The sequence below is a fragment of the Triticum urartu genome, chromosome 6 (genome assembly GCF_003073215.2).
Source record: "Triticum urartu cultivar G1812 chromosome 6, Tu2.1, whole genome shotgun sequence".
NCBI classification, from domain to species: domain Eukaryota; kingdom Viridiplantae; phylum Streptophyta; class Magnoliopsida; order Poales; family Poaceae; genus Triticum; species Triticum urartu.
Window position 1 is genome coordinate 519035873 of NC_053027.1, and position 22515 is coordinate 519058387.

Genomic DNA, 22515 nt, shown 5'->3' on the forward strand with positions numbered 1-22515 from the left:
AGTGAGAGAGACAAGCATTGTTGAAGTGGGGGAGCTCCTTGAACTTTGTTCATGCTCATGGAAACTTTGTGAATCTTGATTATAGAAAATTTTCAACAAAAATAATTATCCCCTTGTACAATCCCATTCTATTATAAAAATAATGTGCCAAGATTTGCCTTTAGGGTGTTTACATTGCTTGTTGGTTTGTGCGGTGCAGAACAAAAACTTTGGCTGTAGTGCGTGATTTTACATTTTTTACTAGAACGTCAAACGTATCTGAAACTTCTTGCACTGTATTTAAATACAATTTTTTTTATTTTTCCTAATATTTGCAGAATTTTTGGAGTACCAGAGGTATGGTGAATGTTAAGATTATTACAGACTGTCCTGTTTAAGACAGATTCTGTTTTTGATGGATAGTTTGCTTGTTTTGATGAAACTATCAATGTCTATCAGTGGACTAAGCCATGGAAAAGTTATATTACAGTAGATACAATGCAAAAACAAAATATTAATTGTTTTGCAACAGTACTTAGATTAGTGATTTGCTTTATTATACTAACGGATCTTACCAAACTTTCTGTTAAGTTTTGTGTGATTGAAGTTCTCAAGTTTTGGGAAAGATCACGATGGATGAAGGAATAAGGAGTGGCAAAAGCCTAAGCTTTGGGATTCCTGAGGCACCGCAAGGAAATATTCAAGGACTCCCAAGCAACCAAGCTTGGGGATGCTCCGGAAGGCATCCCCTCTTTCTTCTAACAATCATCGGTAATTTTACTTGGAGCTATATTTTTATTCGTCACATGATATGCGTAAATCTTGGAGCGTCTTTTGCATTTAGTTTTCACTTTTCTTTGATGCATCATGCTGGTATGAGATAGTCCTTGGTTGATTTATATAATGCTCATTACACTTCACTTATATCTTTTGAGTATGGTTTATAGAATGCTTCATGTGCTTCACTTATATCTTTTGAAGTTTGGATTGCCTGTTTCTCTTCACATAGAAAACCACCATTTGTAGAATGCTCTTTTGCTTCACTTATATTTGTTAGAGCGTGGGCGTATCTTTTGTAGAAAGAATTAAACTCTCTTGCTTCACTTATATCTATTTAGAGAGGTGACATGAATTGGTCATTCACATGTTAGTCATAAAATCCTACATAAAAACTTGTAGTTCATGAATATGATATGTTTGATTCCATGCAATAGTTTTGCGATATAAAGATGGTGATATTAGATTCATGCTAGTGGGTAGTGGTGGATTGTATAAATACTTGTGTTGAAGTTTGTGATTCCCGTAGCATGCACGTATGGTGAACCGTTATGTAACGAAGTTGGAGCATGAGGTATTTATTGATTGTCTTCCTTATGAGTGGCGGTCGGGGACGAGCGATGGTCTTTTCCTACCAATCTATCCCCCTAGGAGCATGCGCGTAGTACTTTGTTTCGATGACTAATAGATTTTTGCAATAAGTATGTGAGTTCTTTATGACTAATGTTGAGTCCAAGGATTATACGCACTCTCACCCTTCCATCATTGCTAACCTCTTCGGTACCATGCGTTGCCCTTTCTCACCTCGAGAGTTGGTGCAAACTTCACCGGTGCATCCAAACCCCGTGATACGATACGCTCTATCACACATAAGCCTCCTTATATCTTCCTCAAAATAGCCACCATACCTACCTATTATGGCATTTCCATAGCCATTCCGAGATATATTGCCATGCAACTTCCATCATCATCATATACATGACTTGAGCATTTATTGTCATATTGCTTTGCATGATCATAAGATAGCTAGCATGATGTTTTCATGGCTTGTCCGTTTTTTGATGTCATTGCTATGCTAGATCATTGCACATCCCGGTACACCGCCAAAGGCATTCATATAGAGTCATATCTTTTTCTAGTATCGAGTTGTAAGTAAATAAAAGTGTGATGATCATCATTATTAGAGCATTGTCCCCCCCAAAAAAAGAGAAATTCCAAATAAAAAAGGAGAAAGGCCAAAAAAAGGAAGGCCCCCCAAAAAAGAAGGGACAATGCTATTATCCTTTTTCCACACTTGTGCTTCAAAGTAGCACCATGTTCATCATATAAAGAGTCTCTTGAGTTATCACTTTCATATACTAGTGGGATTTTCATTATAGAACTTGGCTTGTATATTCCAACGATGGGCTTCCTCAAATGCCCTAGGTCTTCATGAGCAAGCAAGTTGGATGCACACCCACTTAGTTCAGTTTGAGCTTTCATACACTTATAGCTCTAGTGCATCCGTTGCATGGCAATCCCTACTCCTTGCATTGACATCAATTGATGGGCATCTCCATAGCCCGTTGATTAGCCGCGTCGATGTGAGACTTTCTCCTTTTTTGTCTTCTCCACACAACCTCCATCATCATATTCTATTCCACCTATAGTGCTATGTCCATGGCTCACGCTCATGTATTGCGTGAAAGTTGAAAAGGTTTGAGAATGTCAAAAGTATGAAACAATTGCTTGGCTTGTCATCGGGGTTGTGCATGATTTGAATGTTTTGTGTGGTGAAGATGGAGCATAGCCAGACCATATGATTTTGTAGGGATAACTTTCTTTGGCCATGTTATTTTGAAAAGATATGATTGCTTTATTAGTATGCTTGAAGTATTATTGTCTTAATGTCAAATGATAGACTATTGCTTTGAATCACTCGTGTCTTAATATTCATGCCATGATTAGATTACATGATAAAGATTATGCTAGGTAGCATTCCACATCAAAAATTATCTTTTTTATCATTTACCTACTCGAGGACGAGCAGGAATTAAGCTTGGAGATGCTGATACGTCTCCGTCGTATCTATAATTTTTTATTGTTCCATGCCAATATTCTACAACTTTCATATACTTTTCGCAACTTTTTATACAATTTTTGGGACTAACATATTGATCCAGTGCCCTGTGCCAGTTCCTGTTTGTTGCATGTTTTTTGTTTCGCAATAAATCCATATCAAACGGAGTCCAAATGGGATAAAAACTGACAGAGATTTTTTTTTTGGAATATATGTGATTTTTGGGAATAAAAATCAACGCGAGACGATGCTCGAGGGGGCTACGAGGCAGGGGGTGCGCCGCAGGGGGCCAGGCGCGCCCTGGGCCCTCGTGGCCACCCCGTAAGGCGGTTGATGCCCTTCTTTCGCTGCAAGAAAGCTAAAATCCGGATAAAAATTGTGTCCAAATTTCAGCGCAATCGGAGTTACGGATCTCCGGGAATATAAGAAACGGTGAAAGGGCAGAATCTGGAACGCAGGAATAGAGAGAGACAAAGAGACAGATCCAATCTCGGAGGGGCTTTCGCCCCTCCGCCGCCATGGAGGCCATTGACCAGAGGGGAAACCCTTCTCCCATATAGGGAGAAGGTCAAGGAAGAAGAATAAGAAGGGGGCCCTCTCCCCTTCTCTTCCGGTGGCGCCGGAACGCCGCCGTGGCCATCATCGTGTGACGGCGATCTAGACCAACATCTTCATCACCTTCCCCCATCTATCTAAAGCGGTCCACTCTCCCGCAACCCGCTGTACCCTCTACTTGAACATGGTGCTTTATGCTTCATATTATTATCCAATGATGTGTTGCCATCCTATGATGTCTGAGTACATTTTCGTTGTCCTATCGACAATTGGTGAATTGCTATGATTGGTTTAATTTGCTTGTGGTTATGTTGTTGTCCTTTGGTGCCCATCATATGAGCGCGCGCGTGGATCACACCATAGGGTCAGTTGTATGTTGATAGGACTATGTATTGGAGGGCAAGAGTGACAGAAGCTTCAACTTAGCATAGAAATTGATGTATACAGGATTGAAGGGGGACCAATATATCTTAATGCTATCATTGGGTTTTACCTTAATGAACGTTAGTAGTTGCGGATGCTTGCTAATAGTTCCAATCATAAGTGCATAGAATTCCAAGTCAGGGATGACATGCTAGCAGTGGCCTCTCCCACATAAAAACTTACTATCGGTCTAGTAGAGTAGTCAATTCCTTAGGGACAATTTCGCAACTCCTACCACCATTTTTCCACACTCGCTATACTAACTTTATTGCTTCTTTACCTAAAACAGCCCCTAGTTTTTATTTACGTGCTCTTTATATTCTTGCAAACCTATCCCGTTACACCTACAAAGTACTTCTAGTTTCATACTTGTTCTAGGTAAAGCGAACGTTAAGCGTGTGTATAGTTGTATCGGTGGTCGATAGAACTTGAGGGAATATGTGTTCTACCTTTAGCTCCTCGTTGGGTTCGACACTCTTACTTATCGAAAGAGGCTACAATTGATCCCCTATACTTGTGGGTTATCACTCGCCCACTTGAGGGCGGCCTCATCGTCGGGGGCCACCATGTTCGCGTGCTCCGGCTTCACGGGGAGCAGCCCCGGCTCCGGCTTCGGCCGGATCAGGCGGAGGGAGCGCGGGGACGGGCGACCGCCCTCGTTGATGACGAGGGCGTCACTGCGGGTGCGGCGCCAAAGCAGTGTCTCCTCTGGCTCCGCCTTGAAGGGGCGTAGCGCCAGCGAGCCGGAGCCCGACGATGAGGAGGTCCCTGGCTCCATTCGCCGTGGCGTCCTGGAGCTGCCACGGCGGTGAGAGAATAAAGGACGTGGCGGGTACTCGAGGCGCGGCGTGTTGCCGGTCTCGTTGTGGTCAAGGACGGCCTCGAGGGTGCGGCCGGGCATGCCCCACCACTCACGCCGCCCGTCGGCGTTGAGGCGTCCGCGGGGGATGATGCCGTTGGCGGAGGCGATGTGGTCTTCGCGGCGGCGCTCGAAGTACATCGTCCACAACGTGTGGCTGTCAGTGGAGTACCTCGGTTTGTTCCACTGCTCCTCGGTCAGCAACGAGCGGATGTGGGCGATCTCGGCCTGCTGTGCAGCCCCTTCGGGCATCGGTGGCACCGGGACGCTGCCGGCGCTCAACTTCCATGACACCGGCACACGCATGTCTGGGGGCGCTGGATAGTAGGCCTCGTAAAGGAGGTGCGCCTCCTCCTCATGGAGATGGCGACGGCCGAAGCCGTTCGCCGTCGTGGCGTCGCCGGGGTACCTCTCAGCCATTGCTCGTCGGCGGGAAGAGGTGGAGGTTCTGCTTTGTGTGGCGATACGAGGCGAGGTGTGGCGATTGTGGCATTCACCAGCGGGGAGATCAACTTTTATAGGCAAAGTGGGGTGGCGGGAGCCTGCATGCCGGGAAACGTGTGGCGGGAGCGGGCGGGATGCGCATCCGTGGCGCTTTCACTGCGTCGCCCGTGAGGCATCAATGGAGGCTGATCGGCGCGCAGCCTTGGCATTGATTCTTGTGGGAACCGAGGCGATGAGGACGACGAAGCGGCGTCTCACTGACTCGGCGGGCCCATCCCCGTTAGCACCAAAAATGTGTTCCCAGTGCCCCTAAGCGACCCCAACGCACCAGGTTCAGCCTGGGTCCACCGGCGCCAGTTTCAGCCCAAACCGGCGAAAAACGGGCTCCTGGGGCACGACTGGGCCGTTTTTTGGGCGCCGGCGGCAAAAAACGCCTGGGGGGCATGTTGGGGGCGCGCCTAGAGATGGTCTAAGGTTGGCTATAGATGACATGGCAAGATCATATAGCCAACAGCTGGCTATACTATTAACCATGCTCTTAGGGAGTACACTAGAACCAATATTTTAACCATTATTGACAATAACCTTTGTCATAGATAAGGGAATTGTAGACCGGAGCAAATGTCTACAATTATTCCAGGAGTAAGACATTATGAAAGCCATTTTGCCACACAAAACTACAAAGTGTGTAGGGGTATTCTTGTAAAAGATTACATATTACTTTTATTAAATGTGCATAACAAATAGTACTTTATAGAAATGTACATTATGATTACATAAGGTACATATATGTGAGCTACTTATATTAAAGAGTATGTGGTTTTGCAAATGTTATTCATCTAGAGGGGGACATGAGGAATGGGACGTAGGAATAGCTCAGCCTTCCTTCGAACAATTGCTCCAAACACCTCTGTCATGTCTATTTCCCTTGGGTCCACTCTGGGAGGAAGCTCCCAGTCCAAATGGTAAATTAGGCTAGCCAATGAAATCTCAAGATTTGCATACGCAAAATCAATCCTAGGGAAAATCCTCCGCCCAACACCGAAAGGAGTGAACTCAAAGTCCAAACCTCTGAAGTCGACAACACCATCGCCTTCAAATCTCTCTGGCATGAATTTTTGTGGCTCGTTCCAATACTTTGGGTCCCTAGAGATTGCCCATGTGTTGGTTAGCACAGTGGCCCCCTATGGTACGTTGTATCCTTGAATCTTGCAGTCTTGCACACACACTCTAGGGAAGAGCGAGGCAGGAGGGTGTAGCCACAAGGTCTCTTTAATAACCACCTTGAGGTATTGCATGCTCTTTAGTGAGGCCTCTTCTACCGTGGCATTTCTTGTGAGAACATAATTTGCCTCAGATTGCACCCGCTGCATGACCCTTGGGTTTGCCATTAGTTCAGCCATAGCCCAGTGTAGAATAGTAGTTGTGGTGTCAAGTGTGAAAGGATCGATATGGTCGACTAGAGGGGGGTGAATAGGCAACTAACAATTTTTAGCTTTTCTTTACCAAATTAAACTTAGCATCAAAGTAGGTTGTCTAGATATGCAACTAGGTGAGCAACCTATATGATGCAACAACAACAAGCACACAAGCAAGAAAGGGATACAACACAATATAAGCTTGCACAAGTAAAGGTAAGAGATAACCAAGAGTGGAGCCGGTGGAGACGAGGATGTGTTACCGAAGTTCCTTCCCTTTGAGAGGAAGTACGTCTCCGTTGGAGCGGTGTGGAGGCACAATGCTCCCCAAGAAGCCACTAGGGCCACCGTATTCTCGTCACGCCTTCACACAATGCGAGATGTCGTGATTCCACTATTGGTGCCCTTGGAGGCGTCGACCGAACCTTTACAAACAAGGTTGGGGCTATCTCCACAACTTAATTGGAGGCTCCCAACGACACCAAGATGCTTCACCACAATGGAATATGGCTCCGCGGTGACCTCAACCGTCTAGGATGCTCAAACACCCAAGAGTAATATGATCCACAAGGGATTAGTGGGGGAGTCAAATTTCTCTTGGTGGAAGTGTAGATCGGGGCCTTCTCAACCTATCCCTAGAAAATCAACAAGTTCGATTGGCTAAGGGGAGAGATCGGGCCAAAATGAAGCTTTGAGCAACAATGGAGCTTGGGGAGGGAAGAGGTAGTCTTCTTGGGGAAGAAGACCCCCTTTATATAGTGGGGGAAAAGATCCAACCGTTACCCCCCTCACCCAGCCCGCGTTGTGCGGTACTACTGCACAAAGCCGCGGTACTACCGCAACGGATCGCGGTACTACCGCTTGCGCGGTAGTGACCAGGCGAGGCCCTGTTGCACATGGCAACGAGCGGTAGAACCGCCGGAGCGGTACTACCGCAAGGTAGGGGCTCGATCTACTGGCACTGGAAAATGCACAGAATTAATAAATTACTTCCGTAGCTACTTCCGTAGAGTTTAGGGCTGTGCAAAAATCCGGCACGGTACTACCGCTCACAGGGAGCGGTACTACCGCGTGGGGGTGGAAGTAAAAAATTACTTCCGCGCCTACTTCCGCATGCGCCAGTGTCTGGGCTACAGGCAGCTGTAGTACCACTCGCGAAGAGCTGTACCGCTTGGTGTGGTACTACAGCTTGCCTGAGCGGTACTACCACGAACCCCTGCGGTACTACTGCTCCCTTGAGCAGTACTACCGCACGCCACAGAGACTATAGCTCTTGGCAGCCTTCATATTGCAGAGACAAGAATAAATGGATGGTGCTCCATCGAAGCAAAGGAAAGGTGGTGCAAAGGAACAAATGTGTGCGTGTAGATTCCACCCTAAACGTTCCGAAGTGGACCCCCTCTTAACAGTACAGCTTTCCTATGACTCAAAACCACCAAAAGAAACATAGAGAACCAACGTCTTTGATAGGCTCCGAGAGGCACCGAATCGTCTTGTGCCTAGACATGAGATATGTGAAATGCCCAACGCACACGATTAGTTCACAAAAGCACTGTCATCAATCACCAAAACCACATAGGGTGAAATATGCCCTTTGAATCTCCCCATTTTTGGTGGATTGATGACAATACGGGATTTGCACAAAGGGATATAAAATGAACATAAGCAAACCCAAAATCTATAAAATATAGACGGGCTCCCACTAGATGTGTGCACTCTATAGATATGCTTTGGACTTCACAACACACACACACTAGGATCAACACTCCCCTATATTTTATAGACAAGGCAATCCTTGCAACAATATAAGTGACACTAAGCATGGAGGCAAGGTATAGTAAGTGAGAATGAAGTAAAGGGCACAAGATAAAGTAAGCTCACAAGCTACTAAACATATTAGACAATAAAGGATAAGCTTGAGGGCATATGTCTCACACCATATGATAGAATAAGCCTCCTGGTCTCACATGCAAATAAACCAAACTAAAGCAATGAAGGTTCAACGAAACACGAAAGCAAAGAGACAACAAAGAACTCGCAAATCCTACACACACTCTCCCCCTTTGACATCGAGACACCAAAAAGGCAGAGAGGACACCTAAGACACAGGTGGTAGCTCCCACTGCAGTGATCACCAAACAATCTCCTCATATGTCTCGGCAACAGGAATGGACTCCCCCTCTGACTCAGTCCACTGATAGCCCTGCTTCGTCATCCAGGCAGCCTCAGGAGTGATCTTCTTCTCCGACCCGCTCGGGACGTGCTCACCAAGCTTCCTCAAAATCTTCTTGTCGTGCTGGCGACTCTCCTTCTGAGCAACGTGAGTCTGGTACGAGCCAAGGAGCACCGGCGACGACGCCCCAGACGGAGAAGAAGGGGGGCCAGGGAACCGCACAAGCCAGGGGAGTACACGCTATCGGCCATCGTCCTCACCACGGACGGCGTTGCACCAAGGATACTCGTGGCCGCAGAGGGAGTAGAGAACTTACCAGATTTCCAACGACGGTGAGACACACGGTGCCAGCTAGAGGGCCCCTCCAGCGACGCCACTGGTCGGCCCCTGCCCCTAGGGGCAAACTTGCGAGGGCGAGACGAACCCTTGGAAGCCAGCGTAGGCAACGGAGGCGCCAGAGAAGGAGCGGCCTCCCCATCAAAGGATTCATATCCATCATCTCTGAGAGCCCAGAACCGAGATCCGAAAGGCGGCGCCGAGGCCGCTGATGGGCGCAGCGACGACGAGGAGGGGAAGGGGGAGGAGAGGGGTGACACGGTGGGTGAAGAGATCGCCGGAGCAAGGCCAACAGGGAGCGGGGCCACACGGGGAGAGGGAGAGTGGGGAGGGGGAGGGAGGGAAGGAGAGGAGAGCCACCTCAACTCAAAACAACCATCAATTCCATCCTCCTCGACCATCACCTCCACATCGTCCCACAGACCACCTCATGCACGTCCCCTTGGTCTGCTGCTGGCGGCTGCACGGTGAGCCTGCTGCTAGCCGCCGCCGGTTTGGTGCATGCTGGAGGTGATAGACACAGAGAAAGAGTGGGGGGGGGAATAAGATTTCTTTTGGGGGGGTGTCGTGGTTCTAAGTCTGACAGTAATGTAGGGGGGTAAGTATGGAGAGGCAACATCTTAGCTATGGAGAAGTTGTAAGCACACGAGGTTTACGAGTTCAGGCCCTTCTCGGAGGAAGTAATAGCCCTACGTCTCGGAGCCCGGAGGCGGTCAACTGGATTATGCGTGTATGGTTTACAGGGGTGCGAACCCTTTACACTGAGGAGGGGGTGGCTTATATAGAGTTCGCTGGACCCCTCTGGCCCTCAGTTATGCAGGGTTTTAAATACATTGAGGTCGGGCGTTACTGGTAACACCCTTAATAAAGTGTTATGATGATCATAAAAGTTACTTAATAACCGACCGTTAGTGTGCGGAGTGCCTTTAGGTCTCCTGGCCGTCGAGTGGTTTGGTCTTGGTCGAGTGATCGCTTCTTGGTCGAGTGTCTCCGAGTCTGTCGAGTGGAACACTTCCAAGTCGATTGAAAGGTGATTTCTTCTAGAGATGTCCTTGGGTAGGGCAGTTTGGACAGGTCCATGACCCTACCCTAGGTACATAGCTTCATCATTAGCCCCCGAATGGATCGAGGTTTGAGTGGGGAAGGAGTTGAGAATTTCCCTGACTCATTTTTCATGCCATGAGCATATCTGGTTTCGGATCAATGAACCTGAGTGATGACAGCAACTTCCTTTTTAGTCGCCTTGATCCATTCTTAGTTTTTTGTCGAGTGAGTTTCTTTACTTGAAAGGCTCCGAGTGACGGTGCGGAGGAGATCTTTGGTCTGACAAGTTGTTCTGCTGCCCGCAGATTTCGCGGGATCTGAATTTGGGAAGCGCACGGGACGGGGGAGGCCGCAGTAATCGGATGGGATAGAGCGGAGCCGCCTCGATTCCTGCGCCACCTTTTTCGCCACGTATCGCACGCGCGATTGTTACGGGATTTGATAAGGCCGCCCGGGCCTACCAGTCAGCCACTCGGAAGCGGCCTCATATAAGGCGTCAGACCAGGGTCTCTCGAACAGTGCGTCCCCATTATCTCTTCTCCTCTTCACGCTCCCTCACAGCGCTCGCTCTCGCCCCAGCGCCACCGCTCCATACGTGTCTCGCCGGCGATGATGGGGAATGAGAAAACGGTGGCTCTGGAGCGGGCAAAGAAGGCGACGGCGAGGTCGAAGGGGAAGGCGACTAGTCGGGGCGGATCCTCCTCGCGAACCGGCCTGCCAAAGGGCTGGATCCAGGGCGACTGGATCCTCTCAACGATCACCCAAGAAGACCTCGACGACCTAGCCGAAGGAGGGCTGATCCCCTATGAATCGGCGCGGCTTCCGGGGAAGGAATCCGAGCCGCAACCTCGGGAGGGTGAGCGCGTTCTCCTTGCCACCCACGTCGACCGTAGATTTTCCTTGCCTCCTCACCCTTTCTTTCGGGGATTTCTGAACTTCTTTGGGGCACAACTCCACCACTTCACTCCCAACACAATCGTTTATCTCGCCGCTTTCGTTTCTTTGTGTGAGAATTTCCTAGGTTGTCGGCCTCACTGGGGCCTTTTCAAGCACATTTTCACTTGTCGCTCCCAGACAGTGAAAAAGGCCAATCCGAGTGACGAGAGGACTCAAGTGATTCAGATGTGTGGGGGTCTTGGTGTTCAGATGAGAGGGAAAAGTTCCTTTCCGGCCATGATTCTTCCTGACTTAATTCGCGGATGGCAGTCGACCTGGTTTTACTGCAAAGACCAGTCGACGCCAGGGCAGTCGACTGGCCTCCCTCCTTTCACCATGGACCGAGTGAGGAAACCCTCCCCTTTGAAGGTGCTCCCGGAGGAGAAGGCGCAGGTGAGGGTGCTGGTAGAGCGAGTGGTCCAGCTTATCCGTGACGGGGTCACCGGTATGGATCTCTTGGAGGTATTCCTTCAGCGACGCATCCAGCCTCTTCAAGCCCAAGACCATCCGATGTGGATGTATTCGGGTCTTGAAGACTCCACTCGGATTCACCCGGAGGAGGTCAATGACGACACACTCGAGAAGTGGCTGTCGGGCATGACCGGAAACAAGGACAACCCCAGGGGAGCCAGGAGAGTTCCTCCATTCGACCAGTCTCATGTACCAGAGAAGGTCCAATTCTGAGCCTTTGTTTGTATTCTGAATTCACTCGTGCAGCTGCCTATACTGAGTCGACTGACTTTGTTCTCCCTGCTTTCTTTCAAGCCATTATTGAAATGTATTCAAGGCCCAACGGAGAGCAAGAGCAGGACCTGGAAGGAGATGCGAGCGGCGGCAACAGTGGCGAATGGGATTCTGACGGTGGAGGGGACGAAGAAAGCGACGATCCAAGTGATGAAGAAGAAGTCGAGTCGCCTCCTCGCAGGGAGAGGCGGTCCAAACTTGACCAAGAACGACCGAGCGCCCGTGAAAAGGCGATTGCTCAAGCTGGCCAGTCTTCATAGCATCCTCGGACCTCTTCGCCAACTCCGACTGAAAAAGCGTCAAAGCACCCCAAAGTCGCAGAGCCGAAGCTTCGGAAGGCGTTGCCGAAGATTAAGATTGACATCCCCGTCGCTTCTGCGTGAGTGTCTCCTTTTATCTTCACTCGATGCCCTGTGTTGTTTGTTTTTCTTGTTTTAACCGGACGAACTTTGGAGCTGGCAGCGCTGCTACTTCCGGGACCTCAGCTTACAGGGACGATGATGAGGTGATGGAGGATGCGGTCACTTCTAATCTGGGTATGATTTCTGCCATTCTGTCTTTATTTTGGTCGATTCAACTGCAATGTGTACCATTGGGTGATGCGATTTTGTCGATTGAACTTTGAACAGCTCCTAACATTATTGACCTCCCTGATGATGATGATGAAGAGCCCGAGAGGCCTTTGACGAGGAAAAATAGGCAAGCTCCTGCGAGCGAGGTGCCACAATCGACGCTGAGGGCGGAGTCAGTCGTTCAGGACGCTGGTGATGCCAATCGGGGTTCTGTTACCTTCGCCGTGCCATTGTCGAGTGCCTTGCCTTCCTCGTCGACTGCTTAGGCCCCTGTCGACCCGCCTTTAGTTTTTGCGACCCATCATGTCCCAGAGGACGAAGTGAATGCTGCCAAGGAAGCCATACGCCAGGCGGGCATTATGATGGAGAAGATGAAGATGGTGCGAGACGCCAGCCAGGCCGCCTACAATGCTAGCTCGGCTCTCCAGAGCAACGTTCAGGTTAGTTGGTCGCCGCTTGTTCTGTTAGGATATGCTGTCTGAAGACTCTTTCCGAAAATCTTTGCATCTGTACACCCACTGGGTGCGTCGATTGAATTTTGAACTAGTGGGGGCATGCTGAGTGCACCCACTGGGTGTAGTCCCCGAGACTACGGTGGACTGCTGGCAGTCGATTGTAGTCTTTGAGTGTAAACCGAACTGGTAGTTTGTCTCTTCCACTCGATCTGGTCGAGTGGGATCAGAACCGGTGGGGGCACGCCAAGTGCACCCACTGGGTGTAGTCCCCGAGACCGCGGTCGACTGCTGGCAGTCGACTGTGGTCTGAGTTCTACTTTCTCTCCACTTTTTTTACTCCCTGCACTCGACTCCGGTGGGCCGTTCGAGTGGGATCAGAACCGGTGGGGGCACGCAAAGTGCACCCACTGGGTGTAGTCCCCGAGACTATGGTGGACTGCGGGCAGTCGACCGTAGTCTTAGTACTTATTGTCTTTGTCGTTTTTCATTGTAAAATAACTTCTCCTATTTGATTTCAGAAATCTTGTGATCTTGGAGCTCGCTTTGCTGACTTGGAGAGACAGCAGATCCAACTGAACCTTGACTTGGAGCTGGCCAAGACAGAGCTGCAAAAGGTCAAGGACGGCGCCACTGGTAAGACGAGTTTGTCGACTGGTCCTTCTTAGGCTTGAGTACCCTTCCGCTCTTTCTGAATCAAGCATCATTTCTTTGCAGAAAAACTGAGAGAAGCTCTGACGAAGAAGGATCAGGATTTGGCTACTGCTCGAAAGGAAGCTGACGACAGAACCGTTCTGGCTGAACAGAAACTGGCTTCGGTCGGCCAGTTGGAAGAAGAGAATACCAAGCTGAAATCTGCTCTGAACGAAGCCAACAAGGAGTGCTCGCGCTGGAAGAAGGAGAACCTCAACCTGTGCGAGAAGATGGAAGGCATCGCTCGTAGGAGGGACGAACTGGAGAGTTATCTAAGGAACCTTGCCAAGAAGTTGTTCATCAAGCTTGAAGGTGCACATTTTGTTCCGACTGATTTTTTTTGTGTCGACTCAGCGTATGAAAATTGACTTATCCTTGGATCGTGAATGCAGAGTTTTGCCAGAACTTCGAGGAGGAGACTGGGCGGATCGAACCAGGTTTGGATCCAATCAATTCTCCCGTGAAAGATGAAACTGCCATGAATCTGCTCCGACTGGAATCCCGCATCGACGGTGTCGTGGACTACTTGGCTCGACTGAAGGTCGCCATGTCACGGATCGACCCGGTACTTTGGCCAGAGGCCACACTCCAAAATGATCTTGAGTCCCTGATGACTCGACTTAACGAAAAATCAAGGTCGCCAACACCCAGAAGCATGACTTCCGATTTTATGGAGACTTTCATCGCTGCAGCCACTCGGATCACCGACGGCGTCGACCTGGACGAGTTCGTCGAGCCTGCCAGCCCTCCTCCTGCGGAGTGAACAAACTTTTATGCCTCCACCTTAAATTTGCCTCGGAATGCCGAGTGGTTTTTGTAACCGTTAAACTCTTTCGGGCTGAATGCCCGAGCACTTCGATCTGTGGTCCGGAACCTTTAGGATTTATCTGAACTTGGTTTATCGTTGAATATCTTCATGAATCCCCGTCGAGTGGAACTCGTTCTTCATCGAGACAACTTTTGTATTTGTGGCAGCTCCGAAGGAGAAGGTAGCAGTCGACCTGCACCTCGTCGTCCTTGCGGGTCGGCGATGGAGCGCTCGTTGTATTTGTGGCGAAGCTCCCCAAGGAGGAGGTGGCAGTCGACCTGCACCTTGTTACTGCAGAGCGGGATGGAGCGCACGTTGTATTTGTGGCGAAGCTCCCAAGGAGAAGGTGGCAGTCGACCTGCACCTTGTTACTGCAGAGCGGGATGGAGCGCACGTTGTATTTGTGGCGAAGCTCCCAAAGGAGAAGGTGGCAGTCGACCTGCACCTCGTCGTCCTTGCAGGTGGGATGTGTTTCGTACTTAGGCGAGTACTGGACTGCAGCTAAGCCCCGAGTGGGAGGGTCGTTCACCACTCGGTAGGATTTAAACTTAGGCGAGTACTGGACTGCAGCTAAGCCCCCGAGTGAGGATTGCTCTCCACTCGGTAGGATTTTTTCAAACTTAGGCGAGTGCCTGACTGCAGCTAAGTCTCTAAGTGGGAGAACTTAGGAGTACTGGACTGCAGCTAAGCCCTCGAGTGGGAGGATTGCTCTCCACTCGGTAGGATTTTTTAAAACTTAGGCGAGTGCCGGACTGTACGCTAAGTCTCCGAAGTGAGGAGAACTTAGGCGAGTACTGGACTGCAGCTAAGCCCCCGAGTGGGAGGATTTCTCCCACTCGGTAGGATTTTTTCAAACTTAGGCGAGTCCCGGACTGCAGCTAAGTCTCCGAGTGAGAAGACTTAGGCGAGTACTGGACTGCAGCTAAGCCCCCGCGTGGGAGGGTTGCTCTCCCCTCGCTGGGATTTTTTAAATACTTAGGCGAGTACCGGGCTACAGCTAAGTCTCCGAGTGAGAAGACTTAGGCGAGTACTGGAATACAGCTAAGCCCCCGAGTGGGAGGATTGCTCTCCACTCGGTAGGATTTTTTCAAACTTAGGCGAGTGCCGGACTGCAGCTAAGTTTCCAACTGAGAAGACTTAGGCGAGTACTGGACTGCAGCTAAGCCCCTGAGTGGGAGGGTTGCTCTCCACTCGGTAGGATTTTTTCAAACTTAGGCGAGTGCCGGACTGCAACTAAGTCTCCGAGTGAGAAAACTTAGGCGAGTACTGGACTGCAGCTAAGCCCCCGAGGTGATACGCTCCATTGTGGAGGACTCTGCTGACTATGAAGGGGCCTTCCCAAGTAGGAGCGACTTTGTGTGGTTTCTGCTGATGCACTCGGAGGACTAAGTCTCCTTCTTGGAAGGCTCGACTCTTCACATTTCTGGCATGGAATCGACGCAAGTCTTGCTAATAGATGGTCAATCAGATCATGGCCATTTCTCTTTCTTCTACCAGGAGGTCGACTACGTCCTGCCGGGCTTGTTCTGCTTCTTCTTCAGAGTAGAGCTCGACTCGAGGGGCGTTGTGAAGCATGTCACTCGGCAATACTGCTTCGGCTCCATAGACCAGAAAGAATGGGGTTCTTCCGGTCATTCGGTTCGGGGTCGTCCTCAATCCCCAAAGAACTGATGGAAGCTCGTCGACCCATGCACCTGCTGCGTGCTTGAGATCGCGCATCAATCGAGGTTTCAGTCCTTTGAGAATTAGGCCATTTGCTCTTTCCGCCTGTCCATTCGACTGAGGGTGGGCGATCGAAGCATAGTCGACTCGTGTGCCCTGAGAGGCGCAAAAGGCCCTGAATTTGTCGGAGTCGAAGTTTGACCCATTGTCAGTGATGATGCTGTGCGGAACTCCATATCTGAATATCAACTCTCTTATGAAACTGATAGCAGTGCAAGCATCAAGATTCTTGATAGGCTTAGCTTCAATCCATTTGGTGAACTTGTCGACTGCTACTAGCACATGAGTGAAGCCGCTCCTGCCCGTTTTCAGTGGTCCAACCATGTCCAGCCCCCAAACAGCGAAGGGCCAGACGAGTGGAATGGTTTTCAGAGCTGACGCGGGCTTGTGCGACATATTGGAGTAATACTGACATCCTTCACATTTGTCGACTATCTCTTTTGCCATTTCATTGGCCCTTGGCCAGTAAAATCCCGCTCGGTATGCTTTAGCCACAATGGTCCGAGAGGACGCATGATGACCACAGGTCCCCGAGTGGATATCATCAAGGATCATCTGACCTTCTTCTGGTGTTATACACTTCTGACTGACTCCAGTCATGCTTTCTCTATACAACTGTCCCTTTATGACTGTAAAGGCCTTGGATCGACAGACGATCTGTCGAGCCTCTTCTTTGTCCTCTGGGAGTTCTTTCCTTAGGATGTACGCGATGTACGGTACTGTCCAGTCGGAAGTGATGACCAAGACTTCCATGATCAGGTCGACCACAACTGGAACTTCAACTTCAGTCGGATCCGTGGCACTTTTTGGCTGTGGGGCCTCTTCAGTGAAGGGATCCTCCTGAACTGATGGTGTGTGGATGTGTTCCAAAAACACATTGCTGGGAATGGCTTCTCTTTTGGAACCTATTTTTGCCAAATCATCAGCTGCTTGATTTTTCAGTCGGGGTATGTGATGAAGCTCTAACCCCTCATATTTCTTCTCCAGCTTTCTCACTGCATTGCAATAACCAGTCATGGCTGGACTTCTGACGTCCCATTCCTTCATCACCTGATTAACCACCAAATCTGAGTCGCCATAGACCATGAGGCGACGGACGCCGAGTGAAATGGCCATGCGCAACCCATATAAAAGTGCTTCATATTCCGCCTTGTTATTGGAGGAATCAAAGTGGATTTGAAGAACATATCTGAGCTTATCTCCTCGGGGGGAGACCAACACCACCCCGGCACCGGAACCATTCAGCATTTTGGAACCGTCGAAGAACATGGTCCAATGCTCCGAGTGAACCTGAGTCGGCAGTTGCTGTTCAATCCACTCGGCGACGAAATCTGCTATTGCCTGGGACTTGATAGCTTTCTTTGCCTCGAACTTGATATCTAGAGGAAGGAGTTCAATTGCCCATTTTGCCACTCGACCAGTTGCATCTCTGTTATGCAGGATCTCTGACAACGGAGCGTCGCTGACGACTGTAATGGAATGATCAGAGAAGTAGTGAGCAACTTTCTTTGTGGTCATATAAATCCCATATACAAGCTTCTAATAATGAGGATATCTTTGCTTCGACGGGGTCAAAACTTCAGAAATATAATATACTGGGCGCTGAACTTTGAAGGCTTTTCCTTCTTCTTCCCGCTCGACCGTAAGTACCGCACTGACGACTTGTCCCGTGGCTGCGATGTAAAGCAGCAAAGGCTCCTTGCTGATTGGGGCAGCAAGCACTGGCTGGGTGGAGAGCAGAGCTTTGAGCTCTGCAAACGCTGCATCCGCTTCGAGAGTCCACTCGAACTTGTCGGACTTCTTCATCAATCGGTAAAGAGGCAATGCCTTTTCACTGAGACGAGATATGAATCGACTTAAAGCGGCCAAGCAACCAGTAAGCTTCTGGACGTCGTGCACTCGCACAGGACTTTTCATTCAGAGTATAGTACCGACTTTTTCTGGATTGGCGTCGATTCCCCGTTCGGAAACAAGAAAACCGAGTAATTTTCTGCCAGGAACTCCGAATGTGCACTTTGATGGATTAAGCTTGATAACATACCTCCTGAGGTTGGCAAAGGTTTCAGCAAGGTCAGCCAGCAGGTCGAAACCCTTCCGTGACTTGACCACAATGTCATCCATGTATGCTTCCACATTCCAACTGATTTGAGTGAGCAAACACTTCTGAATCATCCTCATGAATGTGGCTCCGGCATTCTTGAGGCCGAACGGCATGGTAACATAACAGAAGCACCCGAATGGAGTGATGAAAGCTGTTTTGATCTCGTCAGGTCCATACAGACGGATCTGATGGTACCCGGAATAGGCGTCTAAAAAAGATAGTCGCTCACATCCCGCAGTTGAGTCGACTATCTGATCGATGCGGGGGAGAGGAAAATGATCTTTCGGGCAGGCCCGATTGATATGTTTAAAGTCAATGCACATGTGAAGTCACTTGTCCTTCTTGGGGGCCATGACAAGGTTGGCGAGCCACTCGAAGTGGTAGATTTCTCGGATGAACTCCGCTGCTAAGAGCCGAGCCACCTCTTCGCCAATAGACTTTCTCTTCTGGATGGCGGACCGTCAGAGATGTTCCTTGACAGGTTTTACTTTTGAGTCGACTCTTAGGCGGTGCTCAGCCAGCTCCCTGGGAACACCCGGCATGTCAGAAGGCTTCCATGCGAAAATGTCCCAGTTCTCACGGAGGAACTGGATGAGCGCTTCTTCCTATTTGGAGTCGAGTGTTGTTGAGATAGGAGTTGGAGCAGCGCTGGGATCGGTTGGGTGGATGTGAGCTGTCTTCGTTTCGCCAGACGACTGAAAAGCTGATTCTGTAGCGGGCTTCTTGGCTCGCAACAAATCACTCGGGTCTACAGTCTTCTGGTATTCCTGCAGCTCCACCACTGCCATCTGAGCATCAGTGATCTTTGAACCTTTCTGAAAACATTCTTCTGCTTTCTTCCGATTGCCCGTAATAGTGATCACACCTTTGGGGCCAGGCATCTTCAGTTTGAGATACACATAACATGGTCGGGCCATGAAGCGTGCATAAGCCGGCCTGCCCAAAATAGCGTGATAGGCACTCTGGAAGTCTACAACTTCAAACGTCAACTTTTCTTTGCGGTAATTCTTGGAATCACCGAAAACCACATCAAGAGCAATCTGGCAAGTGATTCAGCCTTCTTCCCAGGAATGACTCCATGGAAACTCATGTTGCTGGTACTAAGTCTGGACATCGGAATGCCCATCCCTTTCAATGTCTCAGCATATAATATGTTCAAACCACTGCCACCATCCATCAAGACTTTGGTCAGTCGAGTGCCTTCAACAACTGGGTCGACCACCAAAGCTTGCCTCCCAGGGGTGGCGATGTGCGTTGGGTGATCGGACCGGTCGAATGTTATGGCAGTCTGAGACCACTTCAGATAACTGGGTGTCGCTGGAGCAACCATATTCACCTCTCGGTTGATAACTTTCAGTCGACTTTTGCTTTCAACATCAGCAAAAATCATCAGGGTGGAATTGACCTGGGGGTATCCATCGTCACTATCTTCCTTGTCCTCAACTTTGTCCGACTCCTTTTCCTTATCCTTGGGCTGCTTGCCCTGGAACTGCTGGATCAAGAGTCGGCACTGTCGAGTGGTATGTTGCGGGTAAATGAAATTACCCTCTTCATCATTCTTGGTGTGGACGAGACATGGCAAATCCAACACATCATTTCCGTCCTGGTCTTTAACTTTCTTGGGGTTCCAAGGTCCTTTGGGTTTCCCTTTAAACTTTCCTTGGGTTACAGCCAAGGCTTCCCCAGGAGCAGCTGGCTCGGCTTTCCGCTTCTGTTTCCGATTGGAATTTCCTCCAGTTTCTTGAGCGACTGACTTGAGCTTGCCACTCCTGAGTCGATCTTCATCTTCACCATTAGCGTACTTGGTGGCAATCTCCATCATCCGATCAGAGACATATCTCCGGTCCGACCGAATTTCAGATTCAGTTCTGTGTACTTGACGCCTTCTTTGAAGGCATAGACTGCTTGGTGGTCAGGCACATTCTCTACCGTGTGATGTAACATGATCCATCTCTGGATGTAATCCCTCAAAGTTTCATTCGGCTTCTGCACGCAAGACCGCAGTTCAGTCAGCCCTGCCGGTCACTTGCATGTTCCTTCAAATGTGGTGACAAACACTCGGGCGAGATCTTCCCAAGTGTAAATGCTGCTGGGGGCTAACTGGTTCAGCCACGCTCTGGCCGAGCCCTCCAACATGAGAGGCAGGTGCTTCATGGCCACTTCATCATTGCCGTCGCCAATCTGGATGGCCACTCGGTAGTCTTCAAGCCAAGTATCGGGCTTGGACTCACCAGTGAACTTACTGACTCCAGTCGCCAACCTAAAGTTGGGAGGAATCACAGCGGCCCTGATGGCTCTACTAAAGCACTCTGGCCCCGAAACATGTGCTCTGCTGCTGGTAGGTGCATCTCTGTCATGACCTTCTCGGTGAGCTCTGTTCCTGTCGACCAAACCTTGAACGAGAATGGATCTCGCATCAAAGCCTAGCTCCCTGGAGTCGACTGGAATCCTTCGCCCAACACTACGAGGGCGCCTGTCATCCTGCTGTCGAGGCGCATACGACCCGCTCCTCGGGGGAGGGGTGGGCACTCGACGTCGATCGTCACGATCGAAACGGTGATCATATTGCTCATGGTTCCCGTACTGATTACGCCGGTCCCCACGTCCCTCACGCCTCGGGGGTGATTTTGGGCTATGAGTCGACTAGATTGTGTCTGCAGCAACGGATCTGCTATGAATCCTGTTCCGCGACTGAGAGACAGCGGAATTCTGGTCTCCTTCTGTCCAGAGTAACGCTCTGATCTGCAGCAAGCCTCTGCCAGCCTCCGACTGGGAAGGCTGAATCGATTCTGCTATACGGGCTGCAGCTGCTAAATTCTGAATCGGAGTTCGATATACATGCGGGGGCGGAAAGAGCTGACGCCGACTGGATTCTGGAACCCGTTGTCGCGCACGCTCGTCGAGTGCTCGCTGGAGGTTCTCCAGTCGAGTGCGCTCGGCCAAGTTTGCCAGGCGCACGTCCTCCAAGGCACGAGCCTCGGGGGTTTCTCCAACGATAGGAGTGTGCAGTGCATCCATGTTCCGGCGACGAAGTTCTTCTCTCTGCAGCGACGTGAGAGGCTCGGGGAGATATTCCTCATGGGGACGCGACGGGTCGCCTCCACCTGCGCCTCCGTCGGTGCGGGGAAAACCGGGAGGACTGGGCGGTCCATCGACCATTAGAACCTCCGCCGCCGGATCGCTGCTGTCGCACTCGGATGCGGTCTCTGCGGAGCCTGTCGACAAATCGAACAGGCCGTAGAGGGATTCATCGGGCTCGATCACCACGACTTGAGGGGTGGCCGACTGGCGTGCCACAGCGTGTCTCACCCACCGCTGAAGTCTCGACCGACCGGAGCGCTTGCGCCGGCGGGAAACAGGGAGGGAGGACAACACAGGAGCCGACCGGTAGGGGGTCGACGGTTGCCGCAAAAGGATGCCGCGGATGCACGCGCGAAAGTGCGTCGCCCCGCGGACAGGGAGCGCGTCCGCGTCGAGCGGAGCCTCCTGAAGCCAAGCGGAGTCGTCGGCGATGAACGTGAGCGCGCTGAGACGGATCTCGCGGCCCTCCACCAAAACTCCGCCGGAAACCATGATGATTCGGATCGGAAAAGATCGCAACTCCTCCAACAAATCGCTAAAACACCTGCCCCACGGTGGGCGCCAACTGTCGTGGTTCTAAGTCTGACAGTAATGTAGGGGGGTAAGTATGGAGAGGCAAGATCTTAGCTATGGAGAAGTTGTAAGCACACGAGGTTTACGAGTTCAGGCCCTTCTCGGAGGAAGTAATAGCCCTACGTCTCGGAGCCCGGAGGCGGTCGACTGGATTATGCGTGTATGGTTTACAGGGGTGCGAACCCTTTACACTGAGGAGGGGGTGGCTTATATAGAGTTCACCGGACCCCTCTGGCCCTCGGTTATGCAGGGTTTTAAATACATTGAGGTCGGGCGTTATTGGTAACGCCCTTAATAAAGTGCTATGATGATCATAAAAGCTACTTAATAACCGACCGTTAGCGTGCGGAGTGCCTTTAGGTCTCTTGGCCATCGAGTGGTTTGGTCTTGGTCGAGTGATCGCTTCTTGGTCGAGTGTCTCCGAGTCTGTCGAGTGGAACACTTCCAAGTCGATTGAAAGGTGATTTCTTCTAGAGATGTCCTTGGGTAGGGCAGTTTGGACAGGTCCATGACCCTACCCTAGGTACATAGCTTCATCAGGGGGGCACATGTAAGTGTGTGAAAGAGGGGGGTGAGAGAAAGAGTTTATTCTTTTAGAATGGGCCCGCATGTAAGTGACACATGGAGGCAGGGGCAAAATGTCCGGGAAACGTCCGTAGACGGTCAAAGGCCTTTGACCTAACGAAAACGACACCGAAGGGCATTTCTGTAAGATTACCTAACGGTAGAGGGGCAAATATGAGCAGGCTTCGAAATTAGAGGCAAA